General features: G+C 36.3%; 1 protein-coding gene and 1 pseudogene across 3 annotated transcripts in view; both read left to right on the top strand.

Moving 5' to 3' along the window:
- RSF1 (remodeling and spacing factor 1) overlaps positions 1 to 27,946 on the top strand; it is a 215,829-nt gene that overhangs the window by 20,624 nt on the left and 167,259 nt on the right. The gene's annotated exons all lie outside the window — the stretch shown is intronic.
- LOC119538074 lies at positions 18,859 to 20,125 on the top strand (annotated as a pseudogene).

Raw genomic sequence — 27,946 nt, 5'->3', positions numbered from 1 at the left:
CGAAGCATTCTGTTGTTAGGTGAAGTGTTCTATATGTGTCTCTTAGGTCTAATTGGTTTAGAATAACATTCAAGTCTTGTATTTGCTTACTGGTCTTCAGGCTAGATGTTCTATCCATACTGAAAGTGTTATATTAAAGTCTCCTACTATTTATGTAGAAACATCAATTTTTCCCTTCAAATCTGTCAGTAAATCATGCATTTTGGAGCTTTGCTCTTAGGTGCATATTATCTATACTTGTTGTGTCTTCTTGTTGAATTGACCTGTTTATCAGTATACAATGACTGTCTTGTCCCTTATAATTGCTTTTGACTTAAAGTGTATGTTATCTGATATTTGTATAGCAAACCCAGCTCTCTTTTGGATACTACTTGGTGGCATGTTTTTTTTTTTTCATCCTTTCACCCTGAACCTACTTGTATCCTTGAGCTTAAGGTAAGTGTCTTGCAGACAGCATCTAGTTGTGTTGTGCTTTTTTATCCATTTTGCCAATCTCTGCCTTTTGACTGTGGTCTCTTTGCCTTTACTCCTAACTGTCTGACACCTCTATAATTTCTTACACTCCTTTTGTTGTCCCAAGCTGCTTTCACCTGAAGAACAAATTCTTGGAGGGTGCATGCCCAAGTCAGTCTTTCCGAACTGAAACAGGACCAGGGACCCATGATGGGTACAGACTGACTCCAAAGTACCCTTAGGAGGGGATCAGGAAAGATGCCAAGAGCTTCTTCCATAGTTCCTCACAGCTGAGCTTTCTTGACCTGCCCAGCAAATGCAGCCCTTGAACTAACTGTCCCCCAGAGCCCTGAGGAAGCTTAGCATCTTTAAGTGCCTTACGCTGCTCCCCTTTGTCCAGGGAGGGTTGGAACAGTGGCTGCCCTCAGGGCAGTGCCCCCAGTGATCCAACATTGCTACTCAAAAGCCATGATCTTTGGTCTGCCATGCCCACCTCTGGTCTTGGGGAAGAAGATTTTTACATCCCTTTTTGTCACTAGCATGCTAACCATAGACTGGACCTCTGGGTGGCCTGCTCCGAGTGTCGGGGATGGGTGCTGGTAACAACTGAGAGAGCAATTTACTGTTCTTTACCGTAATTTACCAGCCTTTTCCTCCCACTCTTCCCTGGATGCTTGCCTGTGGAGTTTCAGAATGGTTGATTCAGACAGTTCCTGCCTAATAATTGTTCTGGTGGAGGGACAGAATCCAGGATCTCCCTTCTCTGCCATCTTCCCCCCATCAACCCTTTTTATTGTCCTTTTATTTTTGCCATCTTAGTGGTTGTGAAGTTGTATTTTGGTATTTCATTGTGGTTTTCATTTGTATTCCCCTAATGGTTTAATGATATTGAGTATCTTTTCATGTGCTTGTTGGCCATTTGTGTATCTTCTTTAGTGAAAAGTCTATTCAAGTCCTTTGTTCATTTTGTTATTAGGTTATTTGTCTTTTTTGTTGTTGTTGAATGTTTTGCAGATAATTAATCTTTTTCTGTGTGTTTCATTTTCATTTGCTTAATGGTGTCCTTTGAGGCACTTGTGGTTTTTAAGTTTTTTGTTGTTGTTTTGTTTGTTTTTGTTTGTTTGCTTTGTGTCTTATTGAAGAAACCATTGCTTAACACAGTGTCATGTTGTTTTTCTCCAATGTTTCTTCATTCTTTTAGGTCTATGACCCATTTTGAGTTAATTTTTGTGTGTAGTGTGATTTAGGTTTCTAACTCCATTCTTTTGCATGAGGATATCCCTTTGTCCCAGCACCATTTGTTGAAGACTATTTTTTTTTTCCATTGGATGGACTTGGCACCCTTATCAAAAGTCGATTCACTGCAAATCTGTGGGGGTTTTCCCTTGATTCTCAATGCTGTCCCATTGATCTATATATCTTTATGCCAGTATCACAGTTTTGGTATCTGTAACTTTGTAGTAAGTTTGGGAATCGAGAGGAGTCAGTTCTTCAACTTGGTTCTTTTCTAAGATTGTTTTGACTATTCTGAATCCATTACATTTCCAGATGAATTTTAGGATCAGCTTGCCAATATCTGTAATAAAATCAGCTGCAATTTGCATAGGAATTTGTTGAGTCTGTAGCTCAAAATGGGGAGCATTGCCATCTTGACAACATTAAGTCTTTTAATTCATAAGTAAGCGTTGCTTATCCATTTGTTTAGATCTTCTTTAATATCTTTCAAGAATGTTTTATAATGTTCAATGTACAAGTCTTTTATTTCGTTTCTTAAATTTGATTTTAATTATTTTATTGTTTGATGCTCTAATGGCATTGTTTTCTTGGTTTCTAAATTTACTTTCAGATTATTCATTGCTAGTGAATAGAAATACAATCAATTTTTGCATATTGATTCTGTATCTGCAACTTTATTGATCTCATTCATTAGTTTTTTGTTTTGTTTTTAATTTATTTTTTTATTGAGAATGTTCACATACCATACAATTATCCAAAGATCCAAAGTGTACAATCAGTTGCCCATGGTACCATCATGTACCTGTGCATCCATCACCACAATTTTTTTTTTTCAGTTTTTAGAACATTTTCTTTACTCCAGAAAAGAAATAAAGACAAAAAAAGGAAACTCAAATCCTCTCATACCCCTAACCCACCCACCCTCCATTATTCATTCATAGTTTTGGTATAGTACATTTGTTACTGTTGATGAAAGAATGTTAAAATACTATTAACTGTAGTATATAGTTTGCAATAGTTATATATTTTTTCCTATATGCCCCTCTATTATTAACTTCTAGTTATAGTGTCATACATTTGTTATAGTTCATGAGAGCGATGTCTGATATTTGTACAGTTAATCACAGACACTGTCCAACACAAGGTTCACTGTTTTATACATTCCCATCTTTCAACCTCCAGCTTTCCTTCTGGTGACATATATGACTTGAGCTTACACTTTCTACCACCTTCACACCCCAATCAGCACTGTTAGTTATTTTCACAACGTGCTACCATCACCTCTGTCCATTTCTAAACGTTTAATTTCACTCTAGTTGAACATTCTGTTCATAATAAGCAATGATTCCCCATTCTTTAGCCTTGTTCTATATCCTGATAACTTCTATTTTATGTCTGTGAGTTCACATATTATTATTAGTTCCTATAAGTGAGACCTTGCAATATTTATCCTTTTGTGTCTGTCTTATTTCACTCAATATAGTGCTTCAAGGTTTCTTTATCAACACATTTTTTTAAGACAGTTTTGTTCACACATACATTCTGTCCTAAGTAAACAATCGTTGGTTCCCTATATAGTCACGTATTTATGTATTTGGCACCATCACCACTATCTATATAAGGACATCTTCATTTCTTCCACAAAGAAGGAGGAAGAGTCAAAGAAGGCAGAGAGACAAAAGAAAAAAAAAAAGAGAGAAAAAACAAACCATGACAGCTAGAAAGCAACAAAAGGAAAGATAGCATTAAACTAAAGTAGAATAAAGAGTCAGACAACATCACCAATGCCAGGAGTCCCATACCCTTCCCCTGTGGCCCCCCCCCCCATATGCATTTAGCTTTGGTATATTGCCTTTGTTATATTAAAGGAAGCATAATACAATGCTTCTGTTAACTATAGTCTCTAGTTTGCCTAGATTGTGTTTTCCCCCAAATCCCACCCTATTTTTAACACCTTGCACATTCATTTGTTCTACCTCATGTGAAAACACATTCGTACCTTTTATTACAATCGTTGAGCATCCTAGGTTTCACTGAGTTATATAGTCCCAGTCTTTATCTTTCCTCTTTCATTCTGGTGTCCTACATGGTCTTAACATTCCTCTTTCAACCATGCTCACAGTCATCTTTGTTCAGTGTACTTACATTGCTGTGCTATTGTCTCCCAAAATTGTTTTCCAAACCTCTCACTCCTGTCTTTTCCTTTCTGTCTGCAGTGCTTCCTTTAGTATTTCCTGTAGAACAGGTATCTTGTTCATAAACTCTCTCAGTGTCTGTTTGTCAGAGAATATTTTAAGCTCACCCTCTTATTTGAAGGACAATTTTGCCAGATATAGGATTCTTGGTTAGTGGTTTTTCTCTTTCATTATCTTAAATATATCACCCCACTTCCTTCTTGCCTCCATGGTTTCTATTGAGAAATCTGCACATAGTCTTATCAAGCTTCCTTTGTATGTGATGGATCGCTTTTCTCTTGCTGCTTTCATAATTCTCTCTTTATCTTTAATGTTTGATAATCTGAATAAGTGTCTTGGCATAGGCCTATTCAGATCTATTCTGTTTGAGGTATGCTGTGCTTCTTGGATCCGTAATTTTATATCTTTCATAAGAAATGGGAAATTTTCATTGATTATTTCCTCTATTATTGCTTCTGCCCCTTTTTCCTTCTCTTCTCCTCTTGGGACACCAATGACACATACATTCCTGCATTTCATTTTTCCTTAAGTTCCTGGAGACGTGGCTTATATTTTTCCATTCTTTTCTCTATCTGTTCTTTTGTGTGTAGGCTTTCAGGTGCCTTGTTCTCCAGTTCCTGGGTGTTTTCTTCTGCCTCTTGAGATCTGCTGTTGTATGTTTCCATTGTGCCTTTCATCTCTTGTGTTGTACCTTTCATTTTCATAGATTCTGCCAGGTGTTTCTTCGAACTTTCGATTTCTACCTTATGTATGCCCAGTGTTTTCATTATATACTTCATATCTTTTGCCATATCTTCTCTAAACTTTTTGAATTGATTAAGTATTAGTTGTTTCAATTCCTGTATCTCAGTTGAAGTGTAAGTTTGTTCCCTTGACTGGGCCATAACTTCATTTTTCTTAGTGTAGGTTGTAGTTTTCTGTTGTCTAGGCATCTGGTTTCCTTGGTTACCCCACTTAGGTTTTCCCACACCAAAATGGGCTCAGATCGTGGAAGGAGGCAATAGTATCCATTTTCCCTGAGAGTGTCTTAGAAGATTGATACACCCTGTGAGGCCTCAACTCACTGTGCTTTTCTGCTCAGCAGGTGGCAGCTGTCAGCCTGTCAGTCCAGACTGGTATAAGGACGTGTGTGGCTGTTTTCCCCCAGGCTCTGGGGTCTGGTTCTGAATGGAAGGCAGATAATAGAGCTTGGCACCACCTTCTTCCTCTTAGGGAATATACGCCCCCTAGGGAGAGGTCATTTACATTTGATTAGTCTCTCTGCCTGTGCTATCTCCACCCTTGTTCTGGGTCAAAGCATTGGGAACTGAAAATGGGTAAGGCTTTCTCCACTGAGCTGAAAAAGGGACAGAAAGCCCCCTTCAGGGCTAGTCTGCAGCCACCCTCTGGGTCTCCAAGGTCAGTCGTCACTGAAAACCTCTGTATGCTAGTTGGGGATTCGTATCTTGTATTGAGCAGTCCATGTTTGTTAATTAAAACCCCAGTTGGAGCTCAGCTGAGCTATATTCTCTTGTTGGGAGAGTGATGCTTCCTAGTACCACAAGGTTTTGCAGTTCAGGCCATGGGGGGAGGGGGCTCCCGGCTTGGATCTGCAGTTTTACTTACAGATTTTATGCTGCGATCTCGGTCATTCCTCCCAATTCAGGTTGGTGTATGATGAGTGGACAGTCACGTTTGTCTCCCCATAGTTATTCCAGGTTCCTGGTTGTTTTATTAGTTGTTCCAGGGGGAGAAACTAGCTTCCACTCCTCTCTATGCTGCCATCTTCTTTCCTCTCCTCATTTATTAGTTTTAATAATTCTTTAGTTGATTCCTGAGGATTTTCTATATGGAAGATCATGTCTTCTACAAACAGCTTTACTTCTTTCTTTCTGTTTTGGTACAGACAAAATGCAATACTGAATTTGGTACTGGCAAAATGCAAAAATTTGGTACTGATGGAATGCAATACTGGCAAAGCACAATACTTGTGAAATGCAATGTAACAGAAATGGACTGGCTTTTAACAGTGGGGATTTATTAACATAAAGTTTACAGTCCTCGTGCCTTGAAAATGTCCAAATTAAGGCATCAATAAGACAATACCTTCTTCCTGAAGAAAGGCTTCTGGTGATCTGGGATTCCCCTGTCATGTGGGAAGGCTCATGGCGGCTACTGCTGGTCCTTCTCTCCTGGGTTTCATTGCTTTCAGTTTCCAGCTGCTGTCTGTGGCTTTCTTTCTGAGCTTAGCTTCTGGCTCTCTTAGCTTCTCTGACTTTTCCTCTTTGAGCTTCTTTGGGGCTTTTTTCTTTGTTTTATCCTCTTAATAAAGGACTTCAGTAAGAGGATTAGGACCCATCTTGAGTGAGATGGGTCACAACCCAATTGAGATAACCTAATCAAAAGGTCCCACCTATGATAGGTCTATACCCACAGGAATGGATTAGAAGAACATGATATTTTCTGGAGGTACATACAGCTTTAAACCATCACACTTTCCAGTCTGGATGCTCTTTATTCCTTTTTCTTGCCTAATTGCCATAGCTAGAACTTCCAGTACAGTGGGAATAGAAATAATGAGAGTGGAGGGAAAGCATTTAGTCTTTCATCGTTGAGTATGGTATTAGCTATGTGTTTTTCATATATGTCCAAACCTATTTTGTCTCATATTAATATAGCCACTCCATCTGTCTTTTAGTTAACATTACATGGTATATGTTTTTCCATCCTTTTAGCCTTTTAGTATCTTCGATTCTAAAATGTGTCTCTTATAGACAGCATATATTTGGATCATGTTTGCATGGTTGTGTTTTCATTGATTTACTAATACAAACAACTATAACATTAGAAGTATAACAGTTGTAATGGAGGAATACCAAGGGGTGAACATCTGACTTTGTCTAGGGGTAATCATAGCATCACTGTAGTCACTGTGAAATTCTGGTTGACTAGGAGTTGGAAAAGCATTCCAGGAAAGCAACTGAATGGAAGAAGGCATAGATATTTGTGATTGTTATGTACAGGAAATTGCAGCCTAAGTATTGTCATTCAGTTTCTGGTAAGATATCTGGTTGAGAAATGTCAGAGTATTAGAGAAAATTGGATTGGGAGACATGGGTTACAAATTCTGGAGAAGTATTTTTCTTTTCTTAGATAAAAAGCATTCAGTGTTTTTCAATAGCTGCATTATTCACAATAGGCAAAAGGTGGAGCAACCCAAGTGTCCCATCAACAGATGATTGGCTAGATGAGGTATGTTTATACCATGAAATATTATTAAGCCATAAAAAGTTATAAAGTTCTGATACATGCTTAAACATGGATGAACCTTGAAGATATGTTGAGTGAAATAAGCCAGACTCAAAAGGAGAGAATAGAGTATGATTTCACGTCTATGGAATATCTAGAATATACAAATTCATAGAAACAGAAAGTAGATTACAGTTTACCAAGCCAGGGGTTAGGGAAGAGGAATTGGGGAGGGGGGTTGTCAATGCTTACTGGGTACAGAATTTTTGTTTGGGGTGAAGTAAAAGTTTTGGTGATGGATAGTAGTGATGGTAGCTCAACATTGTGAATGTAATTAATGCTACTGAAAAAACTTAGCACATTAAAGAAAGGTAACATACCAGTGACTGATTAGAAGTTATATAAGGAGTTTATTTTATCTTATTTGCTCTCTGTTTCTAGCATAGTACTTACATATAGTAGATACACAAATGTTTATTTGAATTTAATAATAATGGGTATTTTGATCTATTTTTAGTTTTTGAGTCCCACATTTTCCCTCTCACAGTACACCTTTTTTCAAAATCTTTAAATCCTTTGCTTTGAGTCCTTGCTTGTCTGAAAATATATTTATTTTGCCCTCCATTTTGACTGCTACTTTGATTGAATATGGTATTGCAGTTTTCAAATAATATTTCCCCAGAACTTTGACAATATCATTCTTTTATTTTCTAACATCCACTGTTGCTAATGAGAAATCTGTCAGTCTGTTTCTTTTATTCCTTTCTGAAAGATTTTTATGATTTTTTTAAAAATACCCTGTAGATTTGGAATTTTCTAGGATGTGTCCTTTTATTTCAGTTTGCTTGAAATTACAATTTCAGATTTGAAACCCTCTGCATATTCTCCTATTCTAATTCTCCTCCCTCCATTCCAGAGGAAGTCACTATCCTGAATTTTTAAGTTTATCGTTCCCATGAATACCTTTATACATCCATAAACAATATATGTTATGGTTTTTCATATGCATCCTTCTGCAGTCCCCCCCCATGCTGTTTTTTAAATATATCCATATTGATGCACAAAGTTTTATTTAGTTTAACTGCTCTATAGCATCTCATTATGTGAAAATAAAGTAATTTATATATGCATTTTTAAATTAAAGAACATTTAGGTTTGGTTTTTTTGGTATTATGAGCATTTTGCTGTAATGAACATTCTAATAGTTATTCCTAGGGGTGGAATTGCTGACTTGAAGGGAATATACACCTTTATTTTGGCCTTGGTATAGCCCCATTGCTCTCTAAGGTGGTATTACCAATTTTATATACTGCCAGCAGTATATGAGGGTTCCCATTTATCCAGATAATCAACAGTACCTATATTGTCAGACTTTTAGTTTTTGTTAATGTGTTTGTGAATTACTTTTTCTTTTTTTGCTATGAAGAGATTGAGAATTTTGTCATTTGTTTATTGCCCATTCACTTTTATGTGAATTGCCTTTTTATATAGGTCTCCCATTTTTCTTTTTGGTTGTCTCTTTTTGTTCATTTGTAGGAATTCTTGATATATTTTGGATGTTAATCCTGTTATTTTTATTTGCATTATAAATGCCCAGTGCTTCTTATTTTTTTCCACTATTTATGGTGTATCTTGTTAATCTGAACTTCAAAAATCAAAAGCAATAGAATTGTCTATATTGTTTATATTTTTTATTTCTTCTTTAAGAAATCCTTATCTTAATGATCTTGAGGTCATTAAGATAATTTTCTGTATTTTCTCTAAAAGTTTTGCTTTTCCATCTGTGTTTTTAAACGACCTGAAATTTGTGTGTATTGTATAAGGTTGTTTTTTCCTCACTGATTTCTAATGTCACCTCTCATATACCAATCTCCATATATCTGTGATTCTGTTTCTAGGGTCTCTATTTGTTTCATAGGTGTACCCCTCCTCATGGTTTTAATAGCTATAGCTTTTTTGTTTTTTTAATTCAGTTTTATTGAGATATATTCACATACCAAATAATCATCCACAGTGTACAATCAGTTGTTTGCAGTATCCACATAATTGTTCATTTATCACCACAATCAATTTTTGAACATTTTCATTACTTATAAAGAGAAGTAATAAAAATAAAAGTAAAAAAGAACACCTACAGCATTCCATCTCCCCCATCCGACCCTATTTTTCGTTTAATTTTTGTCTCCATTTTTCTACCCATCTGTCCATACACTGGATAAAAGAAATGTGAGCCACAAGGTTTTCACAGTTACACAGTCATACCATGTAAACTGCATAGTTATACCATCGTCTTCAAGAATCAAGGATACCAGGTTGCAGTTTGACAGTTTCAGATATTTCCTTCTAGCTATTACAATACACTAAAAACTACAAAGGGAATTTGAATATCCCTTCTACTTGCTGTGAAATGAACTTATTTTCTCTCTTAGGAGCCCTACTGTATGACTTAAAGCAGATAGTCATTTGCCCCAGGTCACTTTGACTTTATTGTTTCTAACACTGCGTTAGCTGTCAGCAAGCTGCCTCTACCTACAGGCCAAGTTCTAGGATGGTGAGCCTGAGATGAGTTTCCTGGTTCGTCTTTCAGGCTGCCACTGGCTTCATTGACTCTGACATACAGACATTGCAATATATGCATAGAGGTTACTCTGCTTTCTCCAGAACAGGGCCAGGTACCACAGTGGAAACACAATTCAGCTCCACACTGCACCAGGGAGGGGCCAGCAAGGTCACCATAAGCATCTCCTGACATTTTTAAAGCTGCTCTTTCTTGGTTTGACACTGACACAGTTGCTGCTACTCTTTAACTGTTTCCCAGAGTTTTCAGGAAGGTGGCTCTCCCAGTTTTTGCTGCTTCCAAGATTTTGTGGTGGGATTGACCACCATCTTATGCTGCCATCTTCATTGACTGCAAGTGTGCAGTTTTGTTTTGTTTATTTTAATGTCTTTTTCTGATTTTAGTATCAGAGATATTCTGGCTTCATGGAAGAAATTGTGATGCTTTGCTTCCTCTTCAATTTTCTTAAAGAACTTGTGTAGTATTGGTATTAATTATCCTTTAAATCTGTTGTAACTGAGAAATTTGGATTTGAGATCTGGTGATTACTGAATCATTATATAGATATTCCTTTTTACTTTCTGGTATGTTAAAGTAGACAGAGGGAAATATCTGAAACCTGGACTATAATCCAGCTGCCTTGATCTCTGATAATGATTGTATAGCCTTTATCTTGTGCCCTTGAGATTGTAAAACCTTGTGACGAACCTTTGCTTGTACCCATTTATCCAGTTTTTCAATGTTGAAGTCTGATGATCACTAAAGACAGCCCCTAATGTTTATTAATGACAGGTCTTAAGTCAGCCCAGAACTAACCCATCCCAAGTCCAAAGTTATCTTGTTAACCAAACATTTTTTTGGATTTAACCAAAAAGCGCCTCCCTGATATGTGCAATAGCTTAAACTTTAACCTACAAGTCACCTATACCTCATTATAATACTAAAGATCATGCCCATCATCATATTAAGGCCTCCATTTTTTTTACATATGTTCTGTGACTAAAGCATATAATCAGTATGTGTATGCTCAATAATTGGATCACTTCTAATTACATCGTATCTGGGGCCATTGTACTCATTATCCTAAAACCTGCCCATCTTTTCTAACACTATTAGAATTACTGCAGTTTGGGGACACAGCTTTTGGACCAATAGGCCATCTGCTCTCCTGCTTCATGCCTAGCAATAAAAACTCTTTCTCTCTTTGAAATTCTGGTGTCTCAGGAATTGGTCATGTTAGTGCATTGGGCAAAACAGTCTTCTGCCTTGGTCTGGTAACACTGTGGCCTGGAGTTTTTTTTTATAGAAAGATTTTTAACTACAGATTCAATTTCTTAAATAATTGTAGAATTATTTGGGTTATCTGTTTCTGTTTGTATGAGCTTTGGTAGTTGTTTCTTTCAAGCAATTTCATTTTTAAGTTATAGAATTTATCAGTATAAATTTATTCATATTCTGGTTATCCTTTTCATATTTATCTACCATCCATCCCATTCTTGATATTGGTAATTGTGTCTCCTTCCCCACCCACTCCCCTTTTAGTCTGACTAGGGTCGTATCCATTTTATTGATCTTTTTTAAGTGCCGGCTTTGACATCATTGATTTCTACTGCTTACTAGTTTATCCTGCCTACACTATTTCATTTCCTCTTCTGATTTTAGATTATTAAGATTAAAGCTGTGCTCACTGATTTGAGACATCTCTTTTATTCAGTGTAGGTTTTCAGTTCTATAAATTTCCCTATGAATATTGTTTTAGCTGAATCCCACACATTTTATTATATTGTACTTTCATCTTATTTGAAACTTTTTGGTCATCCTTTCTTCAAAAACTATTGCTCCTTCTCTCTGTCCCTTTGGGACTCCCAATTACACATATATTTAACTGCTTCAAGTTGCCTCACAGTTCATTAATGCTCTGTTCAGTTTTTTCAGGTTTTTTATTCCCCTTGTAACATTTTGTTTGCTTTTTTTGATGTCTTTAAGATTGCTGGTCTTTTCTTTGTCAATATATACTCTCTTATCCCATCCAGTGTCAGTTTTTGTTTTTTTTTTTAATTGGACATTATTGTTTACATCTTTAAAATTTTATTTGGATCTCTTTTCAGAAATTTTCCATGTATAGTCAACATGTTCAGTCTTTCCTCTAGTTTTTTAAACACTTGAATTATAGTTATTTATAGTTATTTATAGTCATATAATAGTTTTTAAATGCATTTCTCTACTAATTCTGTTAACTGAATCAGTTTATTTTGATTGGTTTTCCTCCTCATTATGGGTTGAATTTTTCTGCTTCCTTTGCATGATTGGTAATTTTTTGCATAGTACGCATTGTGAATTTTACTGTCCTAGTACTGGATATATCTGTTTTCCTATAATATTGAGCTTTGTTCTAGATGGACTTTTTAGCATCATGCTTTTAAACTTTGTTGGGTAGGACTAGATCTGTGTTTAGTCTAGGGGTAATTTTTTTTTTTAATGCATTTCATTATTGTAAACTTTTAACATGTATACGTAACAGTGATTGCTTTCAAAGTACAATTTAACAAGTAGTTAAAAAGCAAATTTCAAAGAATATCATGGGTCACAGTTCCACAACTTCAGCTAATTTCATTATTGTAAAATATAGCATACATACAGAAAGGTAGTAACTTTCAATGTACAGCTCAACAAGCAAATTTCAAAAATTGTTATGGGTTACATTTCCACAGTTTCAGTTCTTTCCTTATTATGCAACATAGGGTATATACAGAAAGGTGAAGACTTTCAAAGCACAATTCAATGAGTATGTAGAGCAAATTTCAAGTATGTTATAGTTTACAGTTCAACCCAGTCATTTACCTCCTTCCAGCTATTCCAACACCCCAGCATCTAAAAAATAATTTTATATAAAGTTTCAGTATTCATAGACCTTTGTTAAATCTTACCTTGTTTGTTGCTACCCCTTCCTCTTGCTTAATCTCTTTCTCCATCTTCAGGGATGTCTAGGCAGTGAGCACCCTAACTTGCTCATATTAAAAGGGGGTGTCAACAGTATAGGGAGGGGGGCTGCATCTGATTGTTGTTCTTAAAGAGGCTATTGCCTCTCGGATTTAGGACTTGTCTGGCATAGGAACACTCTGATGGATTTAAGTTTCTAAGAGATAAAATTTAGTGAGTGACAATGGTTGCTAACATGACCACAGACATAGGGAACTGGTGGTTTGATGGGTTGAGCCCTCTACCGTAGGTTTTACCCTTGGGAAGACAGTTGCTGCAAAGGAGAGGCTAGGCCTCCCTGTAATTGTGCCTAAGAGCCTCCTCCCGAATGCCTCTTTGTTGCTCAGATGTGGCCCTCTCTCTCTAGCTAAGCCAACTTGAAAGGTGAAATCACTGCCCTGCCCCCCTACGTGGGATCAGACACCCAGGGGAGTGAATCTCCCTGGCAACGTGGAATATGACTCCCGGGGAGGAATGTAGACCCGGGGAGGAATGTAGACCCGGCATCGTGGGACGGAGAACATCTTCTTGACCAAAAGGGGGATGTGAAAGGAAATGAAATAAGCTTCAGTGGCAGATAGATTCCAAAACGAGCCGAGAGGTCACTCTGGTGGGCACTCTTATGCACACTTTAGACAACCCTTTTTAGGTTCTAAAGAATTGGGGTAGCTGGTGGTGGATACCTGAAACTATCAAACTACAACCCAGAACCCATGAATCTCGAAGACAATTGTATAAAAATGTAGCTTATGAGGGGTGACAATGGGATTGGGAAAGCCATGAGGACCACACTCCACTTTGTCTAGTTTATGGATGGATGAGTAGAAAAATAGGGGAAGGAAACAAACAGACAAAGGTACCCAGTGTTCTTTTTTATTTCAATTGCTCTTTTTCACTCTAATTATTATTCTTGTTATTTTTGTGTGTGTGCTAATGAAGGTGTCAGGGATTGATTTAGGTGATGAATGTACAACTACGTAATGGTACTGTGAACAATCGAATGTACGATTTGTTTTGTATGACTGCATGGTATGTGAATATATCTCAATAAAATGAAGATTAAAAAAAAATAAAAATAAAAAAAAAATTTAGTGAGTGAATCTTTTATAGAATCTCAAGTAAGGACCTAGGTATTTGGGGACTACTTTTGGTAAGGGCATGGCATACTGGTGGCCATTTGGGATGCCTAGCTGGAGCTTGCGTAACAGAAGCCTCCGGGATAGTCTCTTGACTCTTTTTGGGATCTCTCAGCTACTGTAACCTCAGCTTGTTACCTTTCTTTTTTACTCTCTTTGGTCATGTAGGCATTTTCAGTCTCTCACTGCCTGGGCCAGGATCATTCCTGGGAGTCATGTCCCTTGTGGGAGGAGAGGTTAATGAATTTATTTGCTGAGTTGGGCTCAAAGAGGGAAAGGCCACATCTGAGCTGCAAGAGGTTCCTTGGAGGTGCCTCTTAGCATAAATATAGGAGGGCTCAGCCTCCCATTTACAACCCTAAGTTTCACAAGTCGAGGGCCTGATTTATTAAATAGTGGGTTCCTAATTTTATTTAATATATATTCTACCCCAAGATAAACCATCAGTTTCTTACATTATCTTCACTTAGTTGTACAATCATCACTCTCAACATTAAATAATTATCATATATATATATTATTAAAAGTTAGATGATTAAGCTTCTTAGACTTTACACCCAAAGCACAAGCAATGAAAGAAAAAAATAGATAAATGTTATCTCCTCAAAATCAAAAGATTCTGTGCCTCAAGACTTTGTCATAAAGGTGAAGAGGCGACTATCTCAATGATAGAAAATATTTAGAAACCATGTAACTGTTAAGAGACTGATATCCTGAATATATAAAGAAATCCTACAACTTAACAGTAGTAAAAACAACCCAAGTATAAAATGGGCAAAGATATGAAAAGTATTTTCCTGAAGAGGAAGTACAAGTGGCTAAAAATCACATGAAAAATATTCATCTTCCCTAGTTATTAGGGAAACGCAAATGAAAACAGTAATGAAATACCATCTCACACCAATAAGAAAGGCAGCCATTAAACAAATAGGAAGCTGCAAATGCTGGAAAGGATGTGGAGAAACTGAGACTCTTATTCATTGCTGGTGGGAATGTTTAATGGTATAGCCGCTGTAGAAGACAGTTTGGCAGTTTCTCAGGAAACTAGATTTTGAATTACCCTATGACCCGGCAATTCCACTTCTTGGTATGTACCCAGAAGAACTGAAAGCAGTGACATAAACATACATTTGTACACCTATGTTCATAGCGGCATTGTTCACAGTTGCAAAGAGATGGAAACAATCCAAGTGTCCTTCAACAGACAAGTAGATAAAATGTGATGTATACATACGATGGGATATTATTGAGCAATAAGAAGTATTGGGGTCCTGAAACATGGCATCATGGATGAACCTTGAAGATATAACGCTGAGTGAAGTCAGTCACACACAAAAGGAGAGACATTGTATGTTACCACTAACATGAACTCCCTGAACAGTGTAAAATCCATGTCTTGTAATGTAGAATATTGAGGAGCTAGTGATAGACAGAAGCTAGTAAAGGAGTTATGAAACCTAATATGTTCTGATATGTTAATGAGGGAAATTTAAAGGTATGGGAATGGAAAGGGGTGATGATTGTTAATGGGATTATAAGTGTCAGAGCTGCATCGAAGTCAAACAGGATTGAATGGGGTTGTTTAAAGGCATGTATCCCACAGATCAGCACTACAATTATAAATAGGTGCTTGTAGGATATACTTCTAAGGTGTGACATTGATAGAGTTTCCAACAGAGTGGTATATTTGAAAAATCTACCTATTGAATAATTGGGACTGTAATTAATAGGAATACCTTACTAGTACCGCACAAATCCTTGGGACAAATAATTTAAGGCTGAAAAGGTCTATGGGGTGTTTTGGGTCATGAGAACTGTTTAAAGTGGGGGGTGGTGTGGAGTATGTAACTAAGTGATGATAATGTGAGCTATTGATTGATTATCATGGACAGAGCATATGCTATGTAAAAATAGGAACCCCCTACTTTGTAAGTCAAGCCCTTGATCTTGAGGCTTGGTCTTATGAAATTTATGGTTATAAAGGGGAGGCTAAGCCCACTATAATTATGCCTAGGAGTCACCTCCAGAATACCTCTTTTGTTGCTCAAGTGTGGACTTTATCTCTCTAAGCCCAACTCTGCAAATAAATTAATCACCCTCCCCCTGATGTGGGATGTGACCTCCAGGTTAGTGAGTCTCCCTGATAATGTGGGAAATGGATTCTGGAAATGAGCATGACCCTGGCATTGAGGGGTTGTGAATGCCTTTTTGACCAAAAGGTGGAAAAGGAAGGCAACAAAATAAGGTTTCAGTGGCTAAGATTTGAGAGGCTGTCCTGGAGTTGCTCCTATGCAGGCTTCAGCTAGATATCCCAGATTGCCACAATATGATAATCCCAAATCAACTGTAGTCCTGAAAACCCTAAAGAATACCCAGGTCCCAATCTGAGACTCTGTAAAAAGTTCCACTAAGTTTATTCTTCAAAAACTTAAATCCTCTAGAGAGTTCCTATGCCGGCTTAGTCTGAAAATCCAGAGGCTACAAACCTCTTCAGGAACATCAACCAATTGCATCTCCTTTTCCCGTAATGTCAATTCCCCTTTTCAACATGAATGGGTTAGGGTGGTCACTGCCTTGACATCCCGTAAGATTGAGAACATGATTAAACTAGAGGAAGCGATTAACAGCAGAAAGATAGAATTTAACAAAGGGTTATGAATACTGAATCTCTATATAATTTTCTTTTACTTAGTTGCTAGGGTATTAGGATAGCTAGAAGGAAAGAACTTAAATGGTGGAGCTGTAACCCATAGCATTCTTTAAAATTGACTCTATAGCTACTTGTTAAATTGTAATTTGAAAGTTATCACCTTTTTGTTATATGTATTATATTTCACAATAATGAAATAACTGAAAATATGTTACTGTATCCCATAACATTCTTGGAAATTTCCTATATAACAACTACTTGTTAAATCGTACTTTGAAAGTTATCACCTTTTGCTCATATGTTATATTTCACAATGAGGAAATAAAGTGTGAAACTGTATCTCATAACATTCTTTGAAATTTGCTCTCTACCTAGTTGTTAAGTTGTACTTGGAAAGTTATCACTTCCATGTAAATATGTTATACTCCACAATAAGTAGAGAAAAGATTGACTATTTAAAGCAAAAATCATAACAGTATATTGCAAGGTTCATAATAAATGTAGAAGTAAATTGTATTACAGCTTTAGTGCTTATGATGAGAGCAGGGAATTGGAAGTATAGTGTTGTAAGGATCTTACATTGTAAGTTAAGAGGTAGAAGATTATTTGATAGTAGACTCTTATGGGTTCAAAATGGATATTGTAATACCCAGGTCAATTATTTAAAAATAAAATAGAGAAGTATACCTAATTAGTGGATGTAAAGTGAATTGCTAAAGTATATTCAATCTAAAAGAAGACAGGAAAAGGAACAAAGAGATATTGGGATAAATAGAAAACAAATGGTAAGGTGGTAGTTGTAATTCCAGTTATATCAATGATTGTATTCAATACAAATGGTCTTAATCACATATAAACAAAATTTTTCTACAGAGAGTCAGAAAATATTTTTAGGCTTTGGCAGCTATGTGGTGTCTGTCACAACTACTCACTCCTGCCAGTGTAACCTGAAAACAGCCATATTGTAGTGAGTGAAAATAAAATAGGAGCTTTGCACTATTATAGTGCTCAGCATCTTAAACTCTGTCTTTAGGTCCCTCAGTGACCATCCCTGATACCTGCTTATGTAAGATAAACAGCATCTGTTTCTCCTCCCCCCATCTTTCTGGGGTTTGCTTACCCATGAAAGTCTGGTACAAACTTGGCTTGACCAACTTCTATAGCTCCATCTATAAAACAAAGAAGGCATAATTCTCAGGTCCACTGTAACCTTTGTTGCCTGCCTGCTTGGTTAAGCCTCGGCGCTTGACCTCTTCCCCTGTGTGGCCCTCTGAGGCATGCCACCCCTTCTCTGTTCTGCGACCTTTGAGTATCAAAAAGTCTTCTTTCATGCATCTCTGGCATAACTCATCCTTGCTGCACCTGACTCTCCATATAAAGATCCTTACAACTCATATATACATTGCATGAATGAATGAATATGGCTGTGATCCAATGTGAAATTTTATTTTTAGACAATGGAATTTGAATGTCATATAATTGCCACAAAATACTATCCTTCCTTTGATTTGTTTTTTAACCCTTAAAAAATGTGAAAACCATTCTTCATTTGTAGGCCATACAAAATAGGTGGCTGACTGGATGTGCCCTGTGGGCCATAGTTTGCTGACCCTTGCTCCAAATCTTCTCTTTCCAATATGATCACCACTGACCACATAGAGTATTTAAATTATTATTAATTGAAATTAAATAAAATTTTATGATTCAGTTCCTCAGTTCCTCGGTTACACTAGGTACATATAAAGTGCTTGATAGCCACATGGAAGTATGGATATAGAAGATGTTCTGTTGGACAGTGCTAGAAGCACTCCAGTTAAAAATTAGAGATTGTCAGTGTATTAAGTATATGCTGTCTAAAAAAAATAAAGACAAATTAAAAGTAAAAGGCTAAAAAGTGATATACCAGTCCAAACTAATCATAAGGAAGTTGAGTGGCTTTATTATATTAGAAAAAGGAAACTTCAGGACAAGGAGTTCAGAACAAACAGTAGAGAGGGATAGTTCATAATGCTCAAGGGGCTGATTCATCAAGATAACAATTCTGACATTGGTTCTATGCAGTAACAGCTTCAAAATACATAAAGCAAAAACTGACAAACTGAAATAAAATAGATAATCCTCAAACATAATTGGAAATTTCGTCATTCCTCTTTTAGTAGTTGTAGAGCAAATAGACAGAAAATCAGTCAGGATGTAGGTCATGAACAGCATTATCAACAAATTGTACTATATTGACATTTCTAGAACATTCCACCCAATGAAAGCACATTCTTTTAAAATTAAAGTGACTGGTAATATATTACATATTTTTAAGAATGTGAAACAACTGGAACTCTTATACAAGGATGTTAAAAATATTAAATGGTACAACATTTTGGCAAAATATTTGGGGGGGATTCTTATTAAGTTAAACATACACCTACCCTTTGACCCATCAGTTCGACTCCTGTCTACTCAAGAGAAATAAAAATGTATGTTTATACCCTCATGTTCGCGCCTCAGGATGGCCCGCACTATGGAACCACTGGCAAAGAAGATCTTTAAAGGAATTTTAGTAGCTGAAGTTATGGGCATTTTTGGGAGTTTATTTTTTGTTTAATAAAATGAACACAAGCCAAGATTTCAGGGAAACAATGAGCAAGAAATTTCCTTTCATCTTAGAAGTTTATTATAAATCCCTTGAACATTCTGGAATGTATGGAATCAGACTGCAAGATCAAGAAAAATGGATGAACAGCGAAAATTAGGACCAGTTGTCACGTTCAGCTTCCCATCTAAGCTGTTTGAAACCTTTGGAGGGGAGTAGAAGAAAGATGAGCCCACCACTCTGCAGTCTATTGGCAGTCTGAAGAACATCTTACTGAGTAAAACAGGAGCCCTTGGCTTGCCATGGCCTGCACCTCCTGGTTTCCCACCCACTATGCAAAATCCACTGCTTTGTTTTCTTCTGTTATCATTATTTATTGTCCAAGATTTATGTTTTACAAATTAAAGACCACGAAGGATGCAAATGCTCTATTAAAGATTTTTTCCCAATGAACAAACTTACTGATGAAAGAATAGAAACCAGTACTATGAATATCAGAAATAATTAAAATGTCTATAAAGCACATAAATTTACTTAGCAAACACACAACTCCCTAAACAAATTAAATTTTAAAAGGTTGTAATCTAAGTACTTTTTAATTCTACATGCTGCCTAGTTGGAAGATGAGAAAGCCATTCCTTTCAGGTTGTAAGGTGCTGTAAAAAGGTCCTCCCAACATATTTATATTTTCAGAAATTCTAAGTCAAGGGTATTTTGAAACCTCAATAAAAAAAATTCAGGATACTTACTTGCATTATCTTTATTAGCCATGGCATTCATACCAATGTTATCAAATTTGGACCCCATATTTTCATCCAATAGGTGGCCAAGCTTATAAAGAAAAAACAAAAACAAAAGTAGTTTATTAGAAAACTTAGAACATGTAGGATAGTTAACTTCTTAAAGTGGTACATTAACCTTACTTACCTCTTCATCAGATACAAAGAGGCTGGAGTCATTGAAATGTCTTTTCTTTTTCTGCCTTGGTCCTGAAAACAGTATAACCTTAGATTATTCGGTTGTAAACCCAATGATTTATGGAAAAATGTAAATCTTTCAACATGGTTTTGTTAAAAAAATTTTTGTCTTAAAACCTACTATTATCTTCTAGCCCCATTAGATAGCTAGCATTTAAAGACAGAAATATAACTTATTTGAGTAAGTAGATAATACTTTTTTTTTTTTTTTTAAATTAATATCCTAACAAAACTGTTCAAATGAAAACATTATCTTCCTGCCTTTCAGATTTGGTCAGTGGTCAAGGATTACCCTTAAGTGAAATACCATAGTGTCAGGCAAGATTAAAATTCCAACTTTAAATGAATGAGTTTGGGAATATTTAAGGCAAAATGTAAATTCTAAGTGAGAAGTGTTATTCTTTGAAGTAACTGTGAAAAAACTGATATTGAAGGTATGTTTATTATATTATGAGTGAAGTTTTGATTATACTACTCAATATAAAGTCATTCTCCTTAAAAAAAAAATTCCCTATAAGTTTGACAACACAAACTTTCACAAATATAGACAAAATAGTAAAATGTCTGTAATACTTATTAATTTACACATATTTTAAGTCAGATTATCTAAAAATACATTAACTTAGAAACACTGCTTTTATCCATTCTCACCCTTCCTGAAACAATATTATTCAGACTCTTTGCATCTTTGACATCAGTGTCTCTGGGACCACTAAAGCCACTTTTTTGATTTGCTTAAAATCTCTCTTTTTTTAAAAAAACAAACAGCTTTACTGAGGAATAATTACATGCTATAAACTTCAATTGATCTAAGTTTTAGTAAATTAACAGCATTGTTCAACCATCACAATTCACCTTTAGAACATTTCCATCACCACAAAAACATCCTTGTGCCCATGTGCGCTCACCACCTGTCCCAGCTAGCCATCAATCTACTTCATTTTTATGGATTTGTCTTTTCTGGATATTTCATTTAAAAGGAATCATACAATATGTGGTCTTTCGCATGTGGCTTCTTTTGGCATGTGGCATGTTCTGTCATGTAGCAGTGCTTCATTTCTGTTTATGGCTGAACCACTGCAAAGATTATACCACATTTTGTTTATCCAGCCGCCAGTTAATGGATATTTGGGTTGTTACTCCCTTTTGACTGTTATGAATAATGCTGCTATGAACAATTGTGTACAAGTCTGTGTGGATATCAGAGCCACTTTTGGTGTATAGTTTCTAGAGCATTTCCCCTTCATTTTTATCAAGTTGAAATGTATGGTATTTAAGAAGCATTTATGGTACTATTATTGCATATTTTATTTCAAGCTACCATACCGATTCACATAATATTAGGACAGGATTGTTTGGTTTTCATTATTCCTGTAGGTGTATATCTGTGAATTCATGAGTAAGCACTTACCATACTGCTTTTTAAAAGTTTCCTTAATGTTTGCTTATAGTAATATCCAACATTTGTAAATGTAGGGTCATACCCCCTTCTCAATATCAGTTAATAAATCTGTGAAATTAAAAAAAAATGTATGTTTATGCAAGATTTGTATACAAAAGTCCATAGCACCTTTGTTTATAATTGCCAGAAACTGAAAAAGAAAAAAAAAACACCAGCCATTCATCAACAGATGATTGGATGAACAAGTTGTAGTATATTATACAAAGGGATACTACTCATATTAAAAAGGAATGAAATGTTGAAACACTTCAGCAGCATGTATGAATCTCAGAAACATGATGAATTTTAAAAAGCCAGACAGAGAGCGCATATTGCATGCTTTTCTGCTAGAAAAGACGAATCTGTAGTGGCAGAAAGCAGGATCAGTGTTTGGCTATTTATATCTTCTGTTCTGTCTTTTGCTTGCCTAAGGTAGCCTGTTCTCTTGTCATATGTTGGAAGCTCACTTACTCATAAAAGCCAGTTTATGGCTGCCAACTTATAAGTTACATACAGCTAACATGTGTACAATTGAATGGGTTCCATAAATGCAAGTTGCCAAAATGGATTGTCTGTTTTATACCTTTCCATTTAGTGTCTTTTTCTATCTATATATTTAAGTATGAGCAAGAGACATGCATTATTAATGTTTACTCATGTGTTAAACACTTACTTGGATTAGAAGAAAGTGATGTTTATGCAAAAGAGTTTTTTAAGTAACCCAAATCATTTCATTGAACTAGTCTTTATTGAATGCAGCTGTGGTAGGCACTGTCCTAGGTACTGAAGATACAGGCCTTTCTAATGTGGAATACAGCTAATCAAATAGGCATTTATGGTGCAGTATAAAGCATAATTTAGGACCATTTTGGGACTCACCACAGAGGCACTTAACCCTGCTAAGGTGGAATAAAAGAATGATTTCATATGGGAGCAACCGGACTTAACCTTGAAGGGTGAATAGAGGTGGGGTGAGGATAAAGGGAACTTCACGTGCTAAGCAGTTTAAGCCGTACTAGAAATATCAAGGTATGTTTGGGAATTCCAAGAAGTTGAGTATGTTGGATTTGTTGAGTCATTAAACCAAACTCTTCAACTGCTCTGGACATAAGGGAGAAAAGTTAAGCCTTTATTTGTTAAGCCACAGTGGTAAGATGTTACTTGAACATATCCTTAACCTGCACAGGCAGACATTAGCATATTTAAATGGAAGTGAAGGGATGAAGAGATCACTTAGGGACAAAAGAAATGAAGTCCTAAAATACAGTCGAGTTTCGAGGGGAGGGCAGAAGCATAGGAGCTACAGAAGAATCCCAAAAAGGGGAAAAGATAAGAGAAGAAATGAGGAAAGTGATGTGACAGAATTCTTAGGTTTCATGAAGAAAGATGTGGTCAACAGTGTTACATGCTGCAGTGTTACAGTCTTAAGACAATGACTAAAAAGTCCATTTAATTTAACTAGTGGAAATCAGATTATGATGGGTAAGGAGCAAATGGACAGGTGAGAAAATGGAAGCTGTGAGTGCAGGCAACTTTTTCTAGAAGGGAAGAGAAGGAATATGCATTAGTTGGAGGAAACATTATTGTGCTATTGGCATGTTAACCCAAATTTGATTTAAAGAAAACTCGACAAGCTTGAACTTGTGTTGCTGTTGTTCAATACCAATGCCAGTTTAAAAATTAATTCAAAGTCATATATAAATGAAAAGACTTGTAAATTTCATGTCCTAGGTTTTTCAAGGCACCCAGCCTTAGCAAACTGTTCCTTCAAGGAACATTTGTGTTTCTTCAAAGTATAGAAGCTCAATCCAACAGTTGTCTTATTTTCTATTAAGTTTGATTACATGCACATAAGAACTAAGTATGGAGATAGTGATGCTTCGTGGCCAACAATGAAGGGTCAGGAGTGGGATGTTAATTTTTGAAGATAACTGAATATATTTCATTGAACTCTTTTAAAAGCATAATTAAAATCTAAACTATCCTGAACCTTTAAGGGGAAGGGTTCTTTAAACTGGGGTCTTTGTATGCCTCTTGGATTGTCTATAAACTCCTTGAAAATATTTGCAGAAATTTTTATAGTTACATGTTTGTAAGGTGAATGCCCATGAGTTTCCTTCAAAACTAATGGTTGTCTAATTGGCATGTACTAGAATGGTAAGTGCTGAGTGGTTATGGGTGAAGCACTGCCAGCATCTGCTACAGAGGTAACAAAATATACTTTCATTTCTTGGGTATTAAAGATACTTTAAAGTTGTTTAATTGGCTAGAAATTTGATGACATTCATCAATTATTAAATTTTAGGTGGTAATATTATGGTTATTTTTAAAGAGTCCTTATCTCTTTAAGATAGGTACTGAAGTATTTATGAATACATCAGGTTATCTGGAATTTGCTTTAAAATAAAACGTAACTACCCATTCACCCCATCCTAGTCTCTAATGATGCCCATCTCCCATTCCTTCCCAAGTCATGGAAATAGGGATCTCCTCACCAGAATAACAGCACTTGAAATAACAGTAAGAGTCTCCTCACCAAAAAAAGAGCCCTGAAATAAGAATAGGGTATTACTTCTACTTTCTGTCTCTATAGATTTCCCTGTTGAGGAGTTTAGTATGAATTATGTAATAGGTAGTCTTTTGTGACTGGCTTCTTTCTCTTAGGATAATGTTTTCAAAGTTCATTAATGTTGTGGCATATATCAGTACTTCATGCCCTTTTTATGGTCAGAAAATATGCCATCATATGGATATAACACATGTTGTTATCCATTAGACTGTAGATTGACATTTGAATTGTCTCTGTCTTTTGGCTGTTAGGAATCATGCTTCTATAAACATTTAAGTACAACTTTCTGTTTGGACATTTGTTTTCATTTATCTTGAGTATGTACCTAGGAGTAGAGTTGCTGGATCATATGGTAACCCCATGTTTAATCATTTGAGGAACTGCCTGTTTTCCAGAGTGTCAGCACCATTATACATTCCCACCAGGAATGAATGAGGGTTCCAGTTTTCTTCCCCTTTTTAACAGCACATGTACTTACCTGATTCTTTGATTCTAAACATCCTAGTGTGTATGTAGTGGTATTTTACTGTGGTTTTGATTTGCACTTCCCTTATGACTAATGATTTCAAGCATCTTTTCATATACTTATTGGCTATTTGCAAATCTTCTTTGGAGAAATGGCTATTTAGATCCTTTGCCCATTTTTTAACTGGGTTATTTGTAATTTTATTATTGAGTTGTAAGAGTTCTTTATATATTCTAGACACAAGTCCCTTATCAGATTTATGATTTGCAAATATTTTTTCCTATTTTGTGGGTCATCTTTTCTGGCATTGTGGATTTGTCTATTATTAAAACTTCATATAAATGGAATCCTACAATATGTGGTCTTTTGTGACTGCCATCTTTTACTTTTTAACATAACATTTTCAAGTTTCATCTGTATGTGGCATATATCAGTACTTCATTCTTTTATATGGCAAATAATAGTCCATGTGTTTGCAAATATTTTCTCCCATTCTGTGCATTGTCTTTTCCCTTTCTTGATAGTGTCTTTTAAAGTACATGACTTTGTAATTTTGATGAAGTACAATTAATGCATTTTTTGTTGCTTGTGGTTTTAGTATCAGTCTGAGAACCCATTGCCAAATCCAAGCTCATAAAGAGTTACCCCTATATTTTCTTCTAAGAGTTTTATAGTTTTGCCTCTTCTGTTTAGTTCTTTAATCAATTTTTAGTTATTTTTGTATATGGTGTGGAGTAAGAGTCCAACTTCATTCTTTGCATATGGACAGCCCATTGTCACAAGCACCATTTATTTTTTTTTTTTTTTTTTTTTTTTTTTAATCATCATTTTATTGAGATATATTCACATACCACGCAGTCATACAAAACAAATTGTACTTTCGATTGTTTACAGTACCATTACATAGTTGTACATTCATCACCTAAATCAATCCCTGACACCTTCATTAGCACACACACAAAAATAACAAGAATAATAATTAGAGTGAAAAAGAGCAATTGAAGTAAAAAAGAACACTGGGTACCTTTGTCTGTTTGTTTCCTTCCCCTACTTTTCTACACATCCATCCATAAACTAGACAAAGTGGTGTTTGGTCCTTATGGCTTTCCCAATCCCATTGTCACCCCTCATAAGCTACATTTTTATACAACTGTCTTCGAGATTCATGGGTTCTGGGTTGTAGTTTGATAGTTTCAGGTATCCACCACCAGCTACCCCAATTCTTTAGAACCTAAAAAGGGTTGTCTAAAGTGTGCATAAGAGTGCCCACCAGAGTGACCTCTCGGCTCCTTTTGGAATCTCTCTGCCACTGAAGCTTATTTCATTTCCTTTCACATCCCCCTTTTGGTCAAGAAGATGTTCTCTGTCCCACGGTGCCAGGTCTACATTCCTCCCTGGGAGTCATATTCCACGTTGCCAGGGAGATTCACTTCCCTGGGTGTCTGATCCCACGTAGGGGGGAGGGCAGTGATTTCACCTTTCAAGTTGGCTTAGCCAGAGAGAGAGGGCCACATCTGAGCAACAAAGAGGCATTCAGGAGGAGACTCTTAGGCACAAATACAGGGAGGCCTAGCCTCTCCTTTGCAGCAACCGTCTTCCCAAGGGTATAAAACTTATGGTAGAGGGCTCAACCCATCAAACCACCAGTCCCCTATGTCTGTGGTCATGTTAGCAACCCTGGTGGTGGGGTAGGCGAATACCCCTGCATTCTCCACAGGCTCCTCAAGGGGGCACTACAACCTTTTTTTTTTTTTTTTTTTTTTTAACTTTCCCTTCTTTTTTCAAATCACCTGTATGAAAAAAAAAGTTAAAAAGAAAACAAACATACAATAAAAGAGCATTTCAAAGAGACCATAGCAAGGGAGTACGAAAAAGACAACTAACCTAAGATAACTGCTTAACTTCCAACATGTTCCTACTTTACCCCAAGAAAGTTACATAATATAGCAACATTTCAGTGAACTTGTTCCTACTACATCCATCAGAAATTAACAGACCATAGTCATTTCTGGGCATCCCCAGAACGTTAAATAGCTTATCTGTTCTTCCTGGATTATTGTTCCCCCTTCCTTAATTGCTCTCTACTGCTAGTTCCCCTACATTCTACATTATAAACCATTTGTTTTACATTTTTCAAAGTTCACATTAGTGGTAGCATATAATATTTCTCTTTTTGTGCCTGGCTTATTTCGCTCAGCATTATGTCTTCAAGGTTCATCCATGTTGTCATATGTTTCACCAGATCGTTCCTTCTTACTGCCGCGTAGTATTCCATCGTGTGTATATACCACATTTTATTTATCCACTCATCTGTTGAAGGACATTTGGGTTGTTTCCATCTCTTGGCAATTGTGAATAATGCTGCTATGAACATTGGCGTGCAGATATCTGTTCGTGTCACTGCTTTCCGATCTTCCGGGTATATACCGAGGAGTGCAATCGCTGGATCGAATGGTAGCTCTATATCTAGTTTTCTAAGGAACTGCCAGACTGACTTCCAGAGTGGCTGAACCATTATACAGTCCCACCAACAATGAATAAGAGTTCCAATTTCTCCACATCCCCTCCAGCATTTGTAGTTTCCTGTTTGTTTAATGGCAGCCATTCTAACCGGTGTTAGATGGTATCTCATTGTGGTCTTAATTTGCATCTCTCTAATAGCTAGTGAAGCTGAACATTTTTTCATGTGTTTCTTGGTCATTTGTATTTCCTCTTCAGAGAACTGTCTTTTCATATCTTTTGCCCATTTTATAATTGGGCTGTCTGTACTATTGTCATTGAGTTGTAGGATTTCTTTGTATATGCAAGATATCAGTCTTTTGTCAGATACATGGTTTCCAAAAATTTTTTCCCATTGAGTTGGCTGCCTCTTTACCTTTTTGAGAAATTCCTTTGAGGTGCAGAAACTTCTAAGCTTGAGGAGTTCCCATTTATCTATTTTCTCTTTTGTTGCTCGTGCTTTGGGTGTAAAGTCTAGGAAGTGGCCTCCTAATACAAGGTCTTGAAGATGTTTTCCTACATTATCTTCTAGGAGTTTTATGGTACTTTCTTTTATATTGAGATCTTTGGTCCATTTTGAGTTAATTTTTGTGTAGGGGGTGAGGTAGGGGTCCTCTTTCATTCTTTTGGATATGGATATCCAACTCTCCCAGCCCCCATTTGTTGAAAAGACCATTATGGCTCAGTTCGGTGACTTTGGGGGCCTTATCAAAGATCAGTCGGCCATAGATCTGAGGGTCTATCTCTGAATTCTCAATTCGATTCCATTGATCTATATGTCTATCTTTGTGCCAGTACCATGCTGTCTTGGCAACTGTGGCTTTATAATAAGCTTCAAAGTCAGGGAGTGTAAGTCCTCCCACTTCGTTTTTCTTTTTTAGAGTGTCTTTAGCAATTCGAGGCATCTTCCCTTTCCAAATAAATTTGATAACTAGCTTTTCCAAGTCTGCAAAGTAGGTTGTTGGAATTTTGT

This window comes from Choloepus didactylus, chromosome 6 (assembly GCF_015220235.1).
Source record: "Choloepus didactylus isolate mChoDid1 chromosome 6, mChoDid1.pri, whole genome shotgun sequence".
Classification (NCBI taxonomy): Eukaryota; Metazoa; Chordata; class Mammalia; order Pilosa; family Megalonychidae; genus Choloepus; species Choloepus didactylus.
This window is presented reverse-complemented; position numbering and strand designations above follow the sequence as displayed.